At 35.9% G+C, this 12,009-nt stretch overlaps 1 protein-coding gene across 8 annotated transcripts in view; it reads right to left on the bottom strand.

Annotated features, from left to right (window-relative positions):
- LOC310905659 (uncharacterized protein) overlaps positions 1 to 12,009 on the bottom strand; it is a gene marked incomplete at its 5' end in the record, with an annotated part of 135,646 nt that overhangs the window by 109,405 nt on the left and 14,232 nt on the right. Inside the window, one exon of one of the 8 annotated variants that reach the window (XM_083852278.1) lies at positions 2,975 to 3,680. The exons of the other annotated variants lie outside the window; for them this stretch is intronic. Of the gene's footprint in view, positions 1 to 2,974; positions 3,681 to 12,009 lie in introns of those variants that run through there. 8 annotated transcript variants of the gene reach the window in all.

Below are 12,009 nucleotides of genomic sequence, written 5' to 3'. Positions count from 1 at the left end.
TAGAAAACTAAGTTATTTGCCTTTAAGACCCGGAACTAATAATTAAAGCTGCAGACTTGGAAAGCTTTACTACACTGCAGTTCCCAGATCAGAGTGGGAGTAAGGACAGCATATGGGAAACACATCCTTACTTGAACTAGCAGAACCCAAAAACGAGATATTTCTTACTGATTATTAGAACAAAAGTGTTGTTGTTTTAAATATACACACACTATAGTATCAACTTTAGTTAGCATCAGAAAACAAAATGCTTTTCTAAAGCAAGCACATGCATTCCTTGTCCACAAAGCTGTAACAAACACTGGGTAGATTTAAATATCGCATTACTGTGTTTAAACTTATGAAACACCTGTTTTAACGTCAACTAATAGAAGTATAAATAACTGCACTATATACATTCATGGAAGAGTTTACTTTGCAACAAGTTACCAGATGTGTGACATCAGGATTTAATGAAAACATCTGGGCACCACATACAACACTCCTTTGCTTCAGTTGTCAAACACTAATGCTCAACAAGACAAACAGAAAGCACAAAACCACTTCTTTATCAGTACTCCCTCCTCCCCTCAGCAACACAAATAAGGCTACTAAGTGGTTTATAGCAACAGTACCACCCAAGGAGCTCAAATTAACAAGCTGCCCTCAAAGTTTAGTGAAAAGCTCACGAGAAGTAGAAAGTATAAAAGATATTCCTAGATTGATTTTGTGTTCCTAAAAAGGTTGTGGACTGTGGTTGTTTATTCCTGAAAAGGTTAGAAACAAAACAAAAATACCCACAATTATCAAACAAATACTACCAAGGGAAGAAATAACTCACTGAACTCAGTTTTCCTTGAATCACAACTCGGGGTCGTGGCTTATCCTTGTCATAGAACTAGACAGAATTAATATTGCCAAAGAAAAAAGAGATGGAAGAGTCACTTGAGATCTACAGTACAATGAAAAAATTATTTCTGTAAATTTGCAAGAAAATGCAGATTGATTGCCTTGTTGAGTTACAAATAGCAGGTTAGAATGGTTGAAGGAACTGGCAGAAAGTCAAGCCTATCTCAAAGCAGAAGAAACAGTCTGCCTCATATAGGAGATTTACAAACTAGTCTTCTGGCTGTGAGGCAACCTTCTTTTCTTTAATTACAGAAGCACTTCAAGTAACAGTAGAAGAATATCTTAAATTAATGTTAATTTTGCTTGTAGACCCAGGGCTAGCCTTAACAAAAATGTCTAATAATGTATATCCAAGGTGGGCGGGGGGGGGGGGGGGACACACTACATCTTTGATTTCCTCAGAAAAGAGTTAAAGTTTCAGGGTCTGAAATAAAGTCTGCAAGATTTAGTGGATAAACAACCAGAAATCAAGGGCCTGCCCAGTCACCTACAACATCAGAGAAGGGGAGAATACAAAAGGCAATAAAGCTGCCCTGAGATCCATGGCTTTGGAATTAGGATTTTCTGCAAGTCTTTTGTCGTTCCAGCAGTTAGAAGTCAATCCTCTCTGCATCTAGCTCCCTGGCTGTCTTTCCAAGAAGGAAAAATATATCAAAATGGTAAAATAGTTATACCCTCCTCCTCCCCCTTGTGGTTTTTTTTTGTTTGTTTGTTTTTTACACTAGCTATGATGTCCAGTGTAGCTCTATACTGTAGGATATCTGACTATAAACTGGAAATTTTGTTGATTTTTTTTTCAGATAAATTTGCCTAATCTCTAATCAATTATCATTATTACTAAAGTACAAATATTTGCATTCTCTTATGACTTTAAGCTTGAATAGCTGCTGTTGACTGCCGTTGCTAAAATATGAAGAGCTTTTTAGAAGCTAGAGAGTTCTTTAGAAAACATTATCATTCTTTACATCAGTTACATTTAAGGGATGCAAAAAGCAATGAATAAGCCTGCAAGAGCATCTTAGTGACAAAATGTGTGTTCAGCCTCCAATGAAGAAGCCTCCTGTATCATAAAATAAATAGCTGTCTGTAGCAGAAAGAGATAAGCAGAAGGAAGAGAGCTAGCCTGGCAAAAATATATTAGAGGTAACATATTCTTTTCAGGCAAGGAACTGTCTGAAAACAGATTTGGCCTTGAGAAGCCAAACTATTTTTAAACATCGGTACAGACATTTTGTTTAAATGTTGATGATTCGGTGCCTTTTTTGTTTGTTTTGGTGGTTTTGCTGAGATCATAAGATTGTTTCCAGTTGTATGCTTTGAAATCTTGTTTTAAATTATTTCATCATCAAATATATCTAACTAAAATACAGACTGTCATTTAGGGAAAAAAAAAGTCTAATGCATCAGCAGCAAAATTTACTTTGACACCATTTATTATTTATCTGGAGATGCAGGTATACAGGAAAAGTTTCATATCACTAATGCTGTAGTGCTTGATCCCTTACTAATCAATTAAGAGATATTCCCGATTAACTCCTTTTCTGCCTTTGTTAACCAACATTTTACCCATTCCCTACCATTCAATGAAAGGTGCCTAAGTAAATCTAATCAAAGTATGGATTGGGATTCCTCCAATTTCTGTGTAACTGTGATGCTGCCTCTCCCTCCTCCTGTTCGCCTGCTGACTCTACCACTTCTTTGTTCCACCCTGAGCCTGGTGTCAGGGATGTAAAGCTCAGAAACAGGTAGCTGTCCATCACACAGGCAGGCAAACTGGCTATATGAACTGACTACTTCAGCAGGATCCTGGTTCTGTCTGAAAAAATAATGATAAAGGCAAACATCTCATTCTGATGTGCATACTGCATGCCAAGAAGAGTCCTCATGCCCTGACTTATGACTGATGCCCTGTTTCTCCCCACCCCAGCACCCCATCCCTTTACTGCAACTACAAAAACTTTCAAAGCATCTTCCTAACTTACTGAACAACAAAGGCAATTCTCAGGCCAAAGGATACAGACAACCAGTTATATAAATGCTTGTTCTTATCAGTGTGGAAAGATATCACTGTACAGCTTTATTGCTTTGTATGTGGTATGAAATATAACACATTTTATTTCAGAAGTACAGTAAGTCATTTTGCCAGTCACCATGTTGCTTTTTTTTTTCCTTTTATATATATATATATATGTATATACATGAAGTCAAAGAATTGCTGCTACTTTCTCTTATGTTCACAGCTTGCCCACAGGAATGACACTACATCCCATACATGCAACTAATGATTATTTTTCAATACCTATGCTTAAGAGAAATTAAATTTTGCAAACAGCCACAACCAATTTATTTCAAGAAAATAGATATTCAGTACAGATATTAAGGGATAATCATTTCTTATTAAAAGGCTTTAATTGTAAGATATTCAACACCCAATTCAAGTGATATTGTCACAAAAATCCTTTTTGCTGCCTTTGTTAATCAGAACTATAACCCAGTAACATCGGACTTCAAGTCTGGAGTGTTGTAAAACAAACAACACTCACAAACAATTGTTGCCCAGGAATTCACAAACTACTCGTTTGAAACCTGTGCCTTCATCATTTCCTGCATTACATGACATCTACCTATGACACCAAGGAGAGTTTGTTCTTTGCAATAACCAAAAACTTTGGTATAGTGCTCTTCAGCCACTAGCCCTCCAAGTGCTTCAGGAGAGTAGCTAATGCTCTACAGTTTTCTAATGGTTGAGGTCATGTTCAGAGAATGAGACCATCTCCCCAGATTTCTTCTACCTTCAAGGATTAAAAATAAAAATAAATGACTAAATTATGTACTATTCTAATAAGCCTCTTGAAAAGATCTATGAACATATCTGTGGACTTAGTCCACATTTTATAGAAAACAATTCTGACTGACATGAGATGAGGGAAAACAAAAGTAAAAGTCTCAATTATACAGACTTATAGAAGTATGAACACAAACCTCAGGACAAGACGACAATATATGTGTGGAGATAGTCCAAAACCTGGGGGGAAATCCTTCTATTCATATAATTTGAAATAGATTTTAAAAATCCATTTATTCTAAGAGTCAAAGCTATCTCATTTTTGCACTATTCTGACATATCAAATATCAGCATTTTCAAGCAAATTGCTGTCGGCTCTTAAGAGGTCACCTGCTATTTTAGAGGGAACACTACCCCTTCAGTTAGAGAAATCATACTGTCTGATGTTCTCCCACTCCCTGGCTACTATCAGCTTCTAGTCTCGTTGAAATATTTGCATTCTTGGGTATTCATCGATCACCTCTTTCCCACCCCCTTCATCTCCACTCCTCCCTGTCCCCCCTCCAAGTAATCTGCAACTCAGTCCTTACAAACAAGGGAAGCACAAATGAACGCCAGAGTCAAGCACTCAGATCTAAATTCATTTTCCTATAAACTTTCAATAATGAGAGGGGAAATCATTTTACCTCTCAGAATTAGTTATCTACCTGTAAAATAAAAGTAGTAATACTGAAATATGGGAGTGGCAAGACCTATTCAGGCATTATCTCTGTATGCAAATATAAGTTGCATGTTAGAGAAATGCCAAGGTCACCCATGGGTCAGTTCAGAAACATGACAAGTGGTGCATATCTTCCCCTAAAGTCCTGAAAAGGTAGATTCAGATATCTGTAACTAAACTTCAAAGTTTTAAATTGTTACAGTTATTACTAATTATGAGCCCCACTAGTACGAGTTCAAGAAAACCCACCCTTCTCTACGATTAAGATAATGCTATTGCTCATTTTTAAAGTCCACAAAAAGTTTCTTATAGCATCTCTTTGGCCATTAAAATCATTTCTTCACCTTTGGAGATGGTGTTTTTTGTTGGTGGTGGTGGTGGTGGTGGTGGTGCTTTTTTTTTTTTTTCAATAAAGTTGTTTTACCATAAAAGCATTTAAAAATAACTTTGAGTTAACTCCTCTTTTCAGATACACTGGCATAAATGAAAATCCTTGGTTCCATCCAGATTAGGACACCTGGGACCAGAAACCATCTCATTGAATTTGAAATTCTGAGATGAAAACAGACTGTCTCAGGTCAAAAGCTAACTAGACCAGAGAGAGACACAAATGTTGCCAGCAGAAAAGGGAAAGAAGCCATGCTTCTGTTGTGCAGTAAACATGAGGGATTCCTAATACACTTCAGCTCAGAGTGGTTCAAAGATGGTTACTGAGATGCTTCTTCAAATTAACAACTTCCCAAATAGAGAGCAAGGAGCAAGTTAAGGTAAGATTTCCTGTCCTATCTTTCTTTTACCTTTTATCCAAGTAAATTAGGTCAGCCACACAAACTACAGTATTCTGTGGTGTGGTACAAGATATAGGCATAGTTTAGACAGAGCCACACATGATACAGCCAGAAATATCTTTGATATTTTCTTGGTCTACCTCCTGGTCCTCCCTCCAGGATGACTCTCTCCTCCTTGTAGCTGCCCAAAAGGGACAGCTTCTGTCATTTTCAGAAATGTTCCTAGGCCTATTCCTAATTGGGTAACAACGAAAAAAGGTGTATTACCTTACTTCTCAATGTTTAAAATCTTCATTTATTTCATATTAGAGATCAGTAAAAAAGATCATCATGAATTAAAATATAAGTTTTAAAAGAACATGAAGAGCTGAAAACACAATGAAAAGTCAGTAACTAGTATCTATCAGATTCTCATTCCTTCCCCTGCTCTGTTTGATATTGGTACTACACGACGAACACAGCAATACCATAGTGCCAATATTGCTAAAAGCCCAAAAGGACATAGTAATTCTCATCTGGGAATTCCTTTACATGAAAGAAAAAAGTTTACTGTAACTAAGACTGACTTGCTCTAAAAGTTTTTCATTTGAAAAAGATTTAACTTATATTGATAAAATAAAAAAGCCAAAAATTTCTAATTGCCAGAAAAGTGCCAGAAAATAATATTTGGGTGTTATATAATTTGGGGGGGCAAAAGTCATACAATCTCCTAAGGAACTAAATCTGTATCCCCTACAAATAATAGCTAGACAGTAGCTTTACTGAACAGACTAAAATATTTTTCAACACTAATCCACATACAAGTTTAAAGACTTCCAGAGAGCTCCAAACATCTAGAGTTTTATTTTGAAGAGTAATATATTACATTAGCAACACTACTGATTAACAGCACGGCCCTGTTACTAAGGTCAGATGTGCTTATTGATTTTTTTTTATTTTTTATTTTTTTAAGGAAGACTTTGTATGAATATTAATGGATAATAACTAGAATCCTAAACTTGAAAGAACAATTTCCCAATTGAATTAAATCAGATTTTCTGTCCCCAACAGCTAAGCTAAATAAGCAAAATGCCACATATGATCAGGTGATTATTCCTACTGCTTTTTAAAGGTTTTTGAAAAAAAGTCTTTGTCATGAATCTTTCAGAAAGGGAAAAATCTAAGTGGGAAAGTGTGTGTATATATATATAAATACATACACACACATAAAGGTTAAGTTATTGAGGTATCTGAACAGATACTACACAATGACAATCCAGAAAGGGGTGAAAAAGTCAATTGCATATATATAACCCAAAGCATTGCACTCTTATGTCTCTCTAACATCAAGAGAAAGCTGAAAATTGGGAAAAACTTACTTTTCTAGAGTTAAAACAACAACAACAACAAAACCTACAGCTTTATTGAAACACTGCAGTCTTCTACAGCAATATTTGTTTCATTTATTACCAGTGAATGTTTTTACCCAACTAATGATCTAATTTTCCTATGCTGACACCACTGGATGTTTTACTCAAATATAGACTGCAGAGATGCTCACATCACTCATGATCCTGATGCTGTGTAAAATAGATGAAAGATGAAGTTCTTCGTTTTTACTGCTAAAAACCCTCACAAATACAGGCAAATCTAATTCTTCCAAGAATATTTCAAAATAGAACACAGGAGGTAAATATTCCCGTTTTATTAGGAGCTTACTATCAGCATTACCTACTAATAATGTATGGACATCTAGAAAATAAAGACGTTCAAACAATGGAATGGAGCGGTAAGCTTGAATGACATCAATCAGCCTTCAAAGAAAAAAATTAGGGTACTTTATTGTCACAGCTTTTGCTTTACCCCGTTGTCACTGTTTAATCTTTTTATGTGGAAGAACTGGAAACACCACAGAAATTTCCTGCTCCAAACATTCACTGAGAAGCCATTTCACTTGTTTGTACTTTTAAAAACAATTTACTTTTAAGCTGCCTACACAGCTTACATGGAAATAGAACATAAGAATTTTCCTCTGAATTCTGAGTTACTCTAGAAGAAGGAATGATGCTTCAGTTGTGTCCCTCCCAGAACAGAGGCTTTTAGAAAATGCTTTCACAGGACAGTAGTTCGCTTATTTGCTACATTAATGTACATTTCAGGCTTTTAAGTCAGGGGGCGAAGGCAGAAATTAATCAAAAAAGAGGGCATGCAATGCCCATTTAACCATTACAATAATGATTTTTTCCATTTTTGACCATGGAAGAGTTATTTACTTTATCTAAATTTCTCATTCAAGTTAAAAGACTGAGTAGGAAGAGAGAGAGATAAATACTGCTTACTTCATTTACAGAAGTCTTATAGCTCACTTATTTCATTAGACTGGCCACAGTTTACAGTGGTGAGAATCAGAGGAGAACCTTTTCTTTTACATCCTGATAAGCATACAAACGAAAGGCTTATGTTCCTCCATTAATGCCAGCTAAAGCATGTTGAGGACCAAATAAATAAGCAAAGAACAGACTTCAAAAAATTTGTTGTCATGTGATGCTCTAGTAATACCTAGTACTATATCATAGCATTAATATGGAAGAAGAGTCATTAGCCAAGTACCTAACTCCTGCACCCATTACATTAGTGGACTCTAATTAGGAAAAGTCATGAATACAGGTGCACTTACTTATGTGTCATTCAAAATTCAACTACTTCAACAATGTCAAAAATTTTGTAAGGAGTGCAGTTTTACTCACACAACTGTACTCCAACTAAATTACAAATACTGATTGGAAAGGATTACTGATACAGTCAAGTTTCAGAAGATAGAGTATTAGTTCTTATTTCAGGAGCTGTGGACTTCCTTCCCAGTTCTGCCATTCTTCACTATATTTTCTTGGCTTAGTCGTTTGACAACAAATGATTAAATCTATTAATTGGCAGAGTTTTATTCTTCATCTGTGAGAAACATACTACTTTTCAGTTGCAAAAATTAGGAAAACAATTTTGCTGGTACCAACTGGAGCTTTAGACTCTATTCTTTACTTAAAGCCAAACATCAAGTTCTATATTTGCCAAATGTTAAAGTAAAGGCTTAGTTCTATAAGAGGGGTGGGTGAGAGGAAATATTTTTTCCACAGATGCAGTATTAAAATGTTAACTCTCTGCTCTGAACTTTATAAATGGTGTGGCAATGCTCATTTCCTATAAGATTCAGATCTATTTCAAAGTGTTACAGCAGACATTAAACAGGTTCTCCTTAGTCTTTTCAACTTTGCTGTCCTGCACTCCAGAAGCAAGACCGCATGTACGTAGTTGAAAAGGAACTGCATTTTTCTTCATTATACTCTCCTTAAAAACAAGATTGTGGTGATTGGCCAGAATTTCTTTCACAGCACAGAAAAAGAAAAAAATAACAACAAAAGAGTGTTAAAAAAAAAACACACAAGTAACTGTTTTACCTAGACTACAAAGAAGGAAAGACAAAAACAGTTGACACAAAAATTATTGTTTCCAAAAAGCCGACTACCTTCCAGTTGGTGCATAGGACTACTTACTGCTGCTTCTAGGTGAAGTACAACCACTACTCTATCGTGCTATAAAGCATATATAATTTTTTTTGTGGCATATTGTTTTATGGCATACGGTTACATAAAGTGCAGAAAAAGAAAAATATGACCACAGCATCTCTTTAATGATAAAAGGCATGATGCTCTTAACAAGTCTCTATCTCAGATAGCAAATTTACAGTTTAAAGAAACAAAAGCAGAGAAATTAATGAGATCTTTAAAGTTATATTTAAAGTTGCCTACAGTGAAAAACTGAAATGGAAATATATATATATATATATTTTGCAACAATGTTAAGGTAGGAACAATAGCAGGATCCTGACTACATAGATATCATATCTTTTATGATTTTGATTTCTTTATGCTTCCTTGTTTACCCTAGTCCTGAAATATGAGAAATTACAATGTATTATATTTAAATTAAAAAAAAAAGAAAGAAAGAAAAATTACCCACAAAGTTGAACATACGAATAGTATATTAGAAAAAGATCTTTTCAAGTTGTCTACAACCAGAATACTGGATTTTTTTGTGCTATAGGGACTTTGCTGATGCTAGCATTTTGGCAGCAGATTAATAGGTGATGTTCGTTATTCAGGTCATGTTCTTCTGGAGTAAACATTTATAAACAATTACAGTTTTTATATAGTCATTTCCTGGCCTCTCAGGTACTCTCATGTAATCTGGTTCTGGGTACAGTTCTTCCCACTTCTAACAAGGATGATACTAAAAACAAAATAAAAAGCAGTCGCAAGATAGATTAAACTTTTGATGTGAAGGAGGATAACAGTAATGAGAAAAATCCATTCTGGAGCAGAGAAGGCCAGGTGAATTGTGTTCCTTTGTCTTTCTGAAGAAACAAACACCAGACAGGCAGGAACAAGAACAAACTCTGTTTCTGTACAGCATCATCCAAATTAAAGCTTGGTAGTAACTGTGAATTATGATTCAATTTAAACCAACACAATTCCATAATAGTTGGAATAGTCACAGAGAATGACAGCAAGGGTTAATTACTGTACTTGATATTAAATGGAGGTATCTCATTTTGCTGGCTTACATCTATTTAGCTTGCTTTTTCCCCACTTTGATTCAGCTTGTCTCAAGTCAGAGTAACTAGTGGATGAGAGCACCAGGGGAAATTTAGGTAGCTACTAAGTGTACCTAACCATTAACACATATGAAGCTAATTACAAATTTTTAATTGGTATCTTTTCCATGCCAACCTTCTTGCTCCCTTCCCTCCCCCCATACTGACTGCAGATGACAATACCTACTACACAAGTGTTGACTTGGAGTGAAATATTTCATCAGAAAACATCATCATAAAAGCCACCACTTGACAGCCATGTGTCATTGCCCCACCTAGGAGCCCCCCCAAGGCGGCGCTCGGCACAGGACCATGCCTGCTGTTGTAGGTGCATGGTGGGCTGACGAGGCAGGTCAAGTATACCACTGGGTGGAACGGTTACATTAGGAGGCAGGAAATGACTGTTGGTATACAGAGTGAGCAGTTGTCTTTTAGGTAGAAAGTAAAAAAAAAAACAGTTCAGGCAAGAAGGCAATTTATAGGTTATGGTATTGAACAAAACATATATCCATTCCCTGATCAAACAAAGCCCATAACTTTTCAAGAAAAAAGCATCACAGTAATGGATTATTTAAAGCCTCCAAGAATGCTTTGATGGAAACTAAGCAGAAAATTAGAGAAAATGGAAACAAAGATTTCATTTATACCTGTGGCTATGAAAGTAGATTACAAAAAAAAAAAAAAAGATGAAAGGCTGTAAGTTCCATTGTTGCTTATACAGAACCACAACAGGAGAGAAAGCTCAAAAGGCTATGCACACATTTTGCTCTCACAGGGAAAGAGGGCTAGAATAGAAATTGTAAACTCTATAGGTGATTTCTACACAAAAGCTACATAAATAGTTCAATGAAATGAAAATCAGGTACCACCTGCCTCCCTCTCTCCCCCTGTGCTCCTCCCTCCCCTCGAACTGGTTACTAAATATAATTCTTCTTTTTCTGTAAGAATAATTATTCTAAATATACTACATTAAAGGAAAGCAAAATATGGACTACTATGGGATATTTCTAGCAACTTTTACCAACGCTGCTCTAATATAGTCAAACTATAACATTCCCCATCCCTGTTAGTTTGAAAATTCTGCTTCTATACAACCCAGACAAAACAAAGCTGTCTCATGCTACTTTATTCAGCCTCCAATCATAGGCTTTAGAGACGATAGTTGAACATTAGCTTCTGTTTTGGCAAAGATGTTCATCACATCTATCCAGGTTGCGCAGTGAAACAGTATCATAAGCTCTAACAACCCTAAAGTATATATGATATCTTAAAAGTGAAGAAAAGTCTTATTTCTCTTTGTTTGTTTTCTTTTTCTTGTTTTGGTATTATTTACAGATAAGCTACAAACAATACTGAGATAAGCAAAAGGAAACTGAACTAAAAAAGCATATGACAGTAAGCAGTTTATCAGTAAAAGTAATGACCCCTCCCTGCCTCATTGAAGTTAAAGGGGTGCTAGGACTTACAGGATGCTGGATGAATATGCTTTAAAGATTTGAAGGAGACAGACTCCTGGAGAATGTGATGGCTGCTAAGGTCTAGGTAGGGGCAAAGATATAGGAACAGTCATTATCTGCAGCTAGGCTGGAAAAAAGCTCCTCCAAAGTATGAGGTGAAAATCGGCAGGACTGTCTCACAACAGGCCGTCCTGCCTCATCTTTCCCAGATGACCTAGCAGCCCAGTGCAGTGATTGAGGGCACTACAGAAAATAACACTTCACAGATTGTGGGTCAAGCTGTTTTCCTCCTTTACAATACATATTCAGATTCAGAACAGACAGAAAATAAAGATACTAGAAGGTAAGTGTAACATTTATCTCTAGGTATCTCAGACTTGGATGGTACAACCCTCTGCGTAGATCTCGGTATAGATTTCCTGTTTTGGTTTGATTTTTTTTTATTATTATTATTTTTAATCTCTACTAAAATGAAAGAACTACTGCACAATTGGATCTTGCTGTTCCTGTGGAGCTATCACCAAGGTTGAATGTGAAACATCACTAATATTTATACACATAAGGATTACCTTTAGCATATGAGGTTATCAGGACAGTAGAGCTTTAGAAAGTATAAATACATTTCTGAATATAATTTACAGCAGGAAACTATTCCTATGCTCACCCCCATTAGTTTTCTCAGAAAACTAACTCATCCTGTGCTGTCATACAGCCTTTAAAGGACACAGATGCAAAACACTAAT

This window comes from Anser anser, assembly GCF_964211835.1.
Source record: "Anser anser genome assembly, chromosome: 11".
In the NCBI taxonomy this organism is placed as follows: domain Eukaryota; kingdom Metazoa; phylum Chordata; class Aves; order Anseriformes; family Anatidae; genus Anser; species Anser anser.
Note: the sequence above shows the minus strand (reverse complement) of the source record. Positions and strands in the feature narration are given on the sequence as shown.